A 7,743-nucleotide genomic window follows, 5' to 3' on the forward strand; every position below is an offset into this window, starting at 1 on the left:
ATTCAGTCAGTAAAGGTACTTGCCTCAGAAGCCTGGTGACCTGAGCACACACGTGTACATACACACACACACACACACACATACACACACACACACACATACACACACACGAGAGAGAGAGAGAGAGAGAGAGACAAAGAGAGAAAGAACGATTATATTTTTAAAAAAGAATACAATCTCATTCAAATATGTCTAATTGTAAGATTTTTTTTTCAGCCCTTCTTTCCAACTGAAGTTTGTATTGTTCTTGGCCCAAAGATGGCTTCTCAAGTCTTCCTTCTGCCTGCTGACAGTGCAAGCTCCCTAAAGAACTCTGTTTAATCTTTGAATCAGCTCAGGAAGATGGAATTACCATCCCTGGAAAAGTGCAGTTGGGTTTCTGAGTGCAGCTGCAACTCTAGGATGGAAATGCGACTGGCTTGGAGGTGAGGAGGGATTGAGAGCCTTGCTAACCCGAGTGAGTAGCCTGATTCCATAAATCAAAGGGGCTAACCTTTGCTCTGCCCGAATTAAAACATACACCGTCATAGCCTCCCCCTAATCAAGACTTGTCATCTTCGACAACAGGATGGAAGATCCAGATGCCAAAGAGGGGCCAGAGGGAAAACAAAGAAGGAGGAAGTGAATAATCTTGGTGATAGTGGCCGCTATTTTGATAGGAACCAGAGTGCCTGCACGATTTTAAGAATCACGCAGAAGTGTGCGCCCTGTTGGAAAGGAGCCTTCCAGCTTCACTGCGTGTCTGGCCGTAGAACACTGATAAGCTCTGGAGAGAGGGAGCCGCTGGAGCTCTGCAGGCAGCTTGTGTTGCCTTCCTTGCTATTTATTCCTAGATCGCATTTACAGCTGCTTTTATCTGCTCTTTAGAAGCTCTTGTATTTGGGAAATCGTTTATGGTAAAATAAAAACCCACTTGCTGACAGGGAAATGTAATTTATTAGCCAGCTAGAAAACCAGTTATCTCTTAATGCACATATACAGAATCTGGAACTTTCTACTCCGTTCAGGATGCCATTTAGAGAGACTCAAATTTATCATCCCCTATGCTGCTCTGGGCTGACACTAAAACCAGTGCTCACTTCAAGAGAAAGTAAACGTAGCTTTCCCCGTAACGTGTGTGAGAGAATGACCGGCAGAGACTAAGACACATGCAGCTGGGTGAACAAGATGGCAGGGAAATAAAATACCAGCTGGTCTTGGTTAAACAGCCAGCAGACGTTCATCCCTCCCTCAAAGGAGGAAGTTAGAATAGGGCAAGGACAACATTATGAGGAAAATGACCCCAGGACAGTTAAGGTCCCGTGCCTTTGGACACAGTAAGCTTGAGTGTAGATTGCCATCAACTGCTCCTAACCAGGAGGCAAGGCAAGGTCCTGGAGGGTTCCTGGTCTCAGGGTGGAGGTAGGGTGGGAGGTGAGGTGCCAGGTGTGTCAGTCAGAATCTTGGGAGTCATAGGACTAGAATCCAGACCAAGCTATGTAAGAGCCGCAGCCGCACAACGTGAAGTCTATGGTATCACAGGGATCTTCAGAGCCAGGAATTGTAGGCTGATGTCTTGATGTTTTAGTTTGCTTTCTGTTGCTCTAATAAAACACTGACCAAAACCAACATGGCAAGAGAAAGTCAGTCAGGAAAGCCAAAGCAGGAACTCACAGCAGTGATCTGGAGGCAAATACTGAAGCCAAGACCATGGAGGAACACTTGTTTAACCTACTTGTATTCCTTGGCTTCCAGAGATTTTACCATCCACAGTGGACTGTGTCCCTGACTTCCAATCAATTAGCAATCAAGAGAATGCCCCCCACGGACATTCCCGTAGACCAGTGTGGTGGAGGTAATCATCTTCAGGTGAGAGTCCCTTCTCTCAACCAACTTCAGTTTGTGTCAAGTTAACAAAAAACTAACTGGCAAAGCAAGACACATAAGCAGATCTAGAAGTGGGATCAAGATGTGTAAGACAGCACCAACCCGAAAGCATCAGGACGAGGGTGATGCTGCCACTTTAAGGCTTGTATGAAGAAACATCTTTTAAGCTCGGGCAGGACAAATCAGACCAAAGAAATTATTTCATTCAAGTTCAGCTTGGTGATGCAGCATGCTAGGCTTACTTCTAGAAGCATGGGTGAGGGGTTCCTTACAGGATCCTGGGCACCTTGGTTTGCTCTCCATGGCTGTGGTAAATCCCTTGATCAAAGCACCCTGGGGTTTATCTGGCTTATATATCCCTCACATGTCACGGAGGGAAGCCAAGGCAGGAACTGAAGCAGAGACCTTGGAAGGACGCTGTTTGCTGCTTTCATCCTTCATGGTTTGCTCAGCCTGGTGGTTTTATACAACCCAGGGCTACCTGCCCAGGGGTGGCACTGCCCACAGTGAGCTGAGTCCTACCACATCAACACTGACCAAGAAAATGCCACCCAGACCTGAGTACAGGCCAATCCATTGGAGGCTTTTTCTTAACTTGCGTCAAGCCGAGAAATCCAACCAGCATGATGGGTGACTCAGAAGCTCCTGCGTCATCACAAAGTCCCAGCCAGCATGAGTTACTACTCACAAAGCTATGTCGCTGGTAACCAGGTCAAGTCAACCCTCCATATCCTGTATTTAAAAATCCTATATAATCCCAAGGCCATTCACAGCAGGAGCTGGGGTATGTTGGGGGAATAGGAGAAGCAGTGGTGGAGGGTCTGAGGACTCCACCAGACTCTGCCAGGAAGGACTCCTGCTGGTAGAGACACCTGTTCTGATCTTATGCCATTCAGAAGGACTTGATGGTACAGGCTACATTTGGCCCAAGGCTCAAATTTGAAATGTGATAAAATGCTGACAGTTTCATCCCAAATCATACAGAGGCCAGGGCCAAGGCCCTATCTGCTTCTGTTGCCTGCACAAGTTAATCAGATGTTGCCCTTAGTGGACATGATGTCTAATCTGAGTTGTCAATTGGCTTGATCTGGCATCACTAAGATGCAAGCCACTGGGATCCCTGTAAGGGATTTTTTTTTGATCAGATTATTGGAATCAGGAAGACATACCCTAAATTCAGGCAGCACCTTCTGGTGGTGCCCCAGATAAAAAGGCACCAAAGAAGAAAACATTACTTTTTGCCTGCTTACCCTCGCTCCTCTGGCAAGTCAGCAAGCAGCTTTTCCCCACAGTTTCAGCTTCAGTTCCTGCCTCAGGCTCCTGTCTGGTCTGAAGTCTGTCTAACTTCCCTCCACGATAGACCTAGAAGTAGAAGAGGACATGAACCCTTTCCTCTTCACGTTGGTTTTGGTCATGGTGCTTTACTACAGCAAGAGAAGAGCGAGCTGGAACTGTGGGCGTGGGCGTTTCGTCTTCCCAGCTCTCTCTCCTTTGAGAGCGATGCACCTGTTGCCCAGGTGATTTGGGTCTTGCCCTCATCATGCCCAGGACTGAGAACGGGACTTGGGTTTATTTCCCTGGTGGGTTAGCCAGATAGGCACACTTCACCCTGTGTCAGCACTAGGCATGTATTATTTACAGATAACCTTTCTAAATGCTTAAAATGTGTTCTTTCCTCTAATACCCATGTAATTGGGTATGGCAACCCCATACTGTCTCTCCTTATAGGATGGAACTGGAATACATGTACGGTGATTTGTCTGAGATTTTAGGACAAATGGCAGAGCTAGGGTGCAGAAGCAGTCAGCCTTGTCTCACAGTTTGTCCCACTTGTCTGCAAGGAAAGACAGGCGCCTGTCTGTCCTGGGATTATGAGAATAACCTAAACTGGAAACATGAACGACCATTGTCCCAGGCCACCGGGTGAGTGGAACAGAGACCAATAGCCAACAAAGAAAAGAAAGAGAATTCAAAATATGATTTGACTTGCTACATGAAGGTGTGCCTAACTCCATTCAATCATGGACATACAGGGACATAGACCAGTCAACTCTCTTTAACCAGAGAGAGTTGGGTTTTGTCACCTAACACATAAGAAATCTTGGCTAACAAGACTTGTCTCGGGGTATGGGGGGGCGATCAGGGGAAAGGAGAGCAAAGAGGCGAGTCAGGATGTGGTTTAAGGCCAAGTTAACATTTTTTAAAAATTATTTTGTCTATTATTCTGGGGAGGTGTGCGTGTAGACATGTTGTATGTTGAGGGGGACATCTGTGTGACATAGAATGCGTGAGGTCAACTCCTGGACAACATGCAGGAGCTGGTTTTCACTATCTCGGGGGTCCTGGGGATCCAGCTCAAGTAGTCCAGCTTGATGCAAAGCCTCTTTGCCTGCTGAGTCGTCTTTTTGGCCTCAGGTGAGCATCTTGTGGATATTACTGTGGCTTCTGAGTAGCCTTTAATGACCGCGGCTTGCATCAGCGACCACCTGCAAATGCACTGACTGTCCACAGACACAATCCTCTGACCCTGGAAAGAAGCCTGAAGTTGGAGACAAAGAAGGTTATTTCCTTAGCAGAAGAAAATGTTTGGTCTGCCTTATAAATACCTGGGGTTTATAGCACTCTGCTAACAATCCATAGGATGCAGGTTAAACACGAAGCAGACACACTTTGGGAACTGTGATAAACAAGATTGTCATAGTGGTGTTTTGTGACTCATCTACATACCTCCTCTAAAGAGGAATAGCCATGGCTCATCCACTGAAGTATAGACTGTTCTTTCTAGGTTCCTGAGCTGTGGATCAGGGGACTTAGAGTTAACATAAGACAGGCTCCTGAAATAATGGTATCTGGTCCACAGCAAACACCACCCCAATAGTCTCTTCGTTCCCCCACCACACACACACACACACACTCACACACACACTCACACACACACACATATACACAACTTATGAAATGCTCTTATTACTTTTCTAATTTTAAAAAGTTATACTGAATTGCTGACTCTCCTGAAAGAAAGCCCAAGTCTACCTGAAATTACTTCCCCCCAAAGCAACTTTGTGGCCCACAAGGCATTTCCTAAACTTACTGACAGATTCTGTGGAGAGAGCATGGAAGGGTGAACAGCTGGTTCTGTGAGAGATGGCACTCTAGTCAGTAGGCCACACTAGGATGGGTGGTGGGAGTCAGAGGAAATTAACTCAAAGGCCAATACTTGGAGAGAGGTGTGGTAGCTCAAGTCTACAATGCCAGCAGCTACTACAAAGGCCGAAGCAGAAGGTACTCTTGCAATCCAGGAAGTCAAGATCTCAGAGTGAAAAACAGAGGTCAAAACTTAAGAAATTAAGACAAATGACCAAGAGCCAACAGCTAGTAAAACAATAACATTATAGATAAAATACGGGTATTAAAGTTTTGACGGCTTTTTTTTGTCAGCACTGACGGGATAAATAACTCATACTTTTTGAGTGTATTTAACTTTGTTTCAAAAATTTGAGGGGCTGGAAAGATGGCTCAGTTCCCAAAGTGTCTTGTAAACATGAGGACCTGAGTTCAAATCCCCAGAATCTCTGTAAAAAGCCAGGTTTGGGCCTGTAACCACTGGAAGGAGGGACCAGAGACAGCCGGGGTCCCTGGAGCTCGCTGACCAGCCAGCCCACCTGAGGGCAGGTGCAGCGGGGTGCGAGAGACATCCCTCATGATGTCAGCACATACACGCACAGCTCCACCTACAAGTACATAAACCACGCTCGCAGCATACCGAGAAAACAAAATGGAACAAAAAAATTGAATTAGTTGTCACAGTTTTTTTCCCTCTCACAAAATGAATTAGTTGGAAAAGCTGAAAGCACTTGGTTAGCAAGACCGGGACTGCTACAAATCAAGGCTGAAGATGGGGGAGACTACAGCAAGCAGATGGTTCCTGGGGGGGGGGGGGTGTCTCAGTCTCAGATAAGCTGGCATGCAGAATCAAGTACACGTCCTTTCTCAAAGTTCTTTCACAAAGGAACAACCCCACCACCAGCACTGCGGTGAAATTATTAAAATTTTTGTGTGCCCTGAACACCATGTAGGAAGTTGTCATAGATCTCGGAGGGGTCCCTGTCAGGGCTAACATTCGGCTCTGTAAATCCTCACTCTGCTCTGCTAGCTGAGGCCTAGCACCTGGGGTCCTGCTGGGACCTCCGGGCTCCTGTTCTCTCCCATGCCTCCGCCTGTGTGGGAGAAGCCAGAAAGCACAGCTGCTGCCTCAGGCCCACCAGCTCCACTCCAGGCTCTGTAGCTTTGAATTTTCCCCTGCATGTAATTATAAAGTATGCATCCAGTTATTTACTTTCCCTGTTCCAATGCAGAGCGTGTTACTGAATAATCGCAGCTCGCAAGGAAACCCAGCTTTTCTGCTGCAAGGTCTGAATTAAGAAGATTACAGCCCTCCTATCATTCCACTTTAAACAGAAACCTCCACTCGGTCAACTTTAAAAGGAGAGCGCGAAAGGAAACAATGGGTCTCTGTGCTCTCAGAAATGCAAGCGCACTGTAGAATTAAGATGTTTACATGTGTTTTGTTGTTCCTGACAGCCCTAAATTGCTTCGTTTAGAAAGGTAGAAAATGAAATGTCTGTATTCCTTGCATTTCCAGGAACCGAGTCTGGCAGCTGATTCCTTGCTGTCCTAACATTTGAAGGAAGAAAAATTACGGTCAAAGTGGTATCAATTTGCTCTATTTATCTAGGGAATTAACTTTAAAGCCTAATTATCACAGACAGTGACCTCTATTCTCATGAAAATCCTCAGAGAATTCGACAGACAGGCTACTGGGGAGTGGCAGGGGGATTCGGGGCTGAACCCACCCTCGTGGAGCCTAAAGGAAAACTCTTAACCCAAGAAGGCAAGATAACCCAACACGTTTCATTGCTCAATACCCAGATCAAGATCCTAGCCCATTGCTTCTGTCTGACCCATGTTTCTGCCATTGAACTTGTCCCAGAATTGTCTAGGAGATGTCCCTTGACAGTGGGAAATGAAGCATCCTCGAAAGAAGCTGAGACAGGGTCTAACTCTTGACCCAGCTCAGCTCTCGAAAGACCTTCTGTGGATGGACAAGTAGCTAGGGGATGAATTGAGGAGGCTCTGGTTGTTTAGGAAGGCCTCTGGGCAGGATTTCGCCTGGAAATTTCTCTTAATCTGGCAGAACTTGGAACAAAAGCTTGGCTGGAAGTATATACTATCAAATTAATAGAACAATTGTAGGGTAGAAAACAATAAGTCAGAAAACAAAAATGCAGGCCTACAGCTCATAAAGTTTGCTTTATGCAAGTGGTACAATGCAGGACAAGCACACATTGTTCTCAGAGGAATGACACCCCCACCCTCACCCCCATCCTGCCTGCCCAAGTCCCTCCAGAGGGGAAGAAAATTATTTGAGGTAATGATGTCCAGGCCTCTGCTGTAGTCAGTGGTAAAGACAGGTACTCAAGAGGGACACCATTGCCTGAATAAGGTAACTGAACAGCCAGGGGAAAGGCTGACATTACAGAACAGCCTATGAGAACATAGGTACTAAAGCTTAGCTGACTGGTCCTGCCTTGGAGAAGAGCCCTAAGGAGCAGAAGCAACCAAACTGAACTAGGCTTCCCCCGAATGCATGGCCATCTCATTTCCTGGATCTGTTAGGTCAAGTTCAAAATCTGCAAGGGACAACATGTGCTTTCTTTTTTTCTCTAAAGCATGGAGCTCATTTGTTGCTCTGGTTTTGACTGCTGAGTGGTCCCTCTCTCTAGGAATGTTGTTCCCTTTGACCAAGGACAGTTCCAAGAAATCCTTTAATGGAATGATGAGTAGGTGGAGACTTGCTGTTAGCAAAATCAGATCAGT

At 46.2% G+C, this 7,743-nt stretch overlaps 1 long non-coding RNA gene across 1 annotated transcript; it reads left to right on the forward strand.

The window, feature by feature from the left end:
* The first annotated feature begins 223 nt into the window (after nt 1–223).
* Nucleotides 224–922, forward strand: LOC146891140 (uncharacterized). The gene is made up of 2 exons (XR_014998200.2): nt 224–425; nt 568–922. It is a non-coding gene; the product is annotated as an uncharacterized LOC146891140 (long non-coding RNA).
* The last annotated feature ends 6,821 nt before the right edge of the window (nt 923–7,743 follow it).

The sequence above is a fragment of the Myodes glareolus genome, chromosome 19 (assembly GCF_982192425.1).
Source record: "Myodes glareolus chromosome 19, mMyoGla1.1, whole genome shotgun sequence".
Taxonomy (NCBI): Eukaryota; Metazoa; Chordata; class Mammalia; order Rodentia; family Cricetidae; genus Myodes; species Myodes glareolus.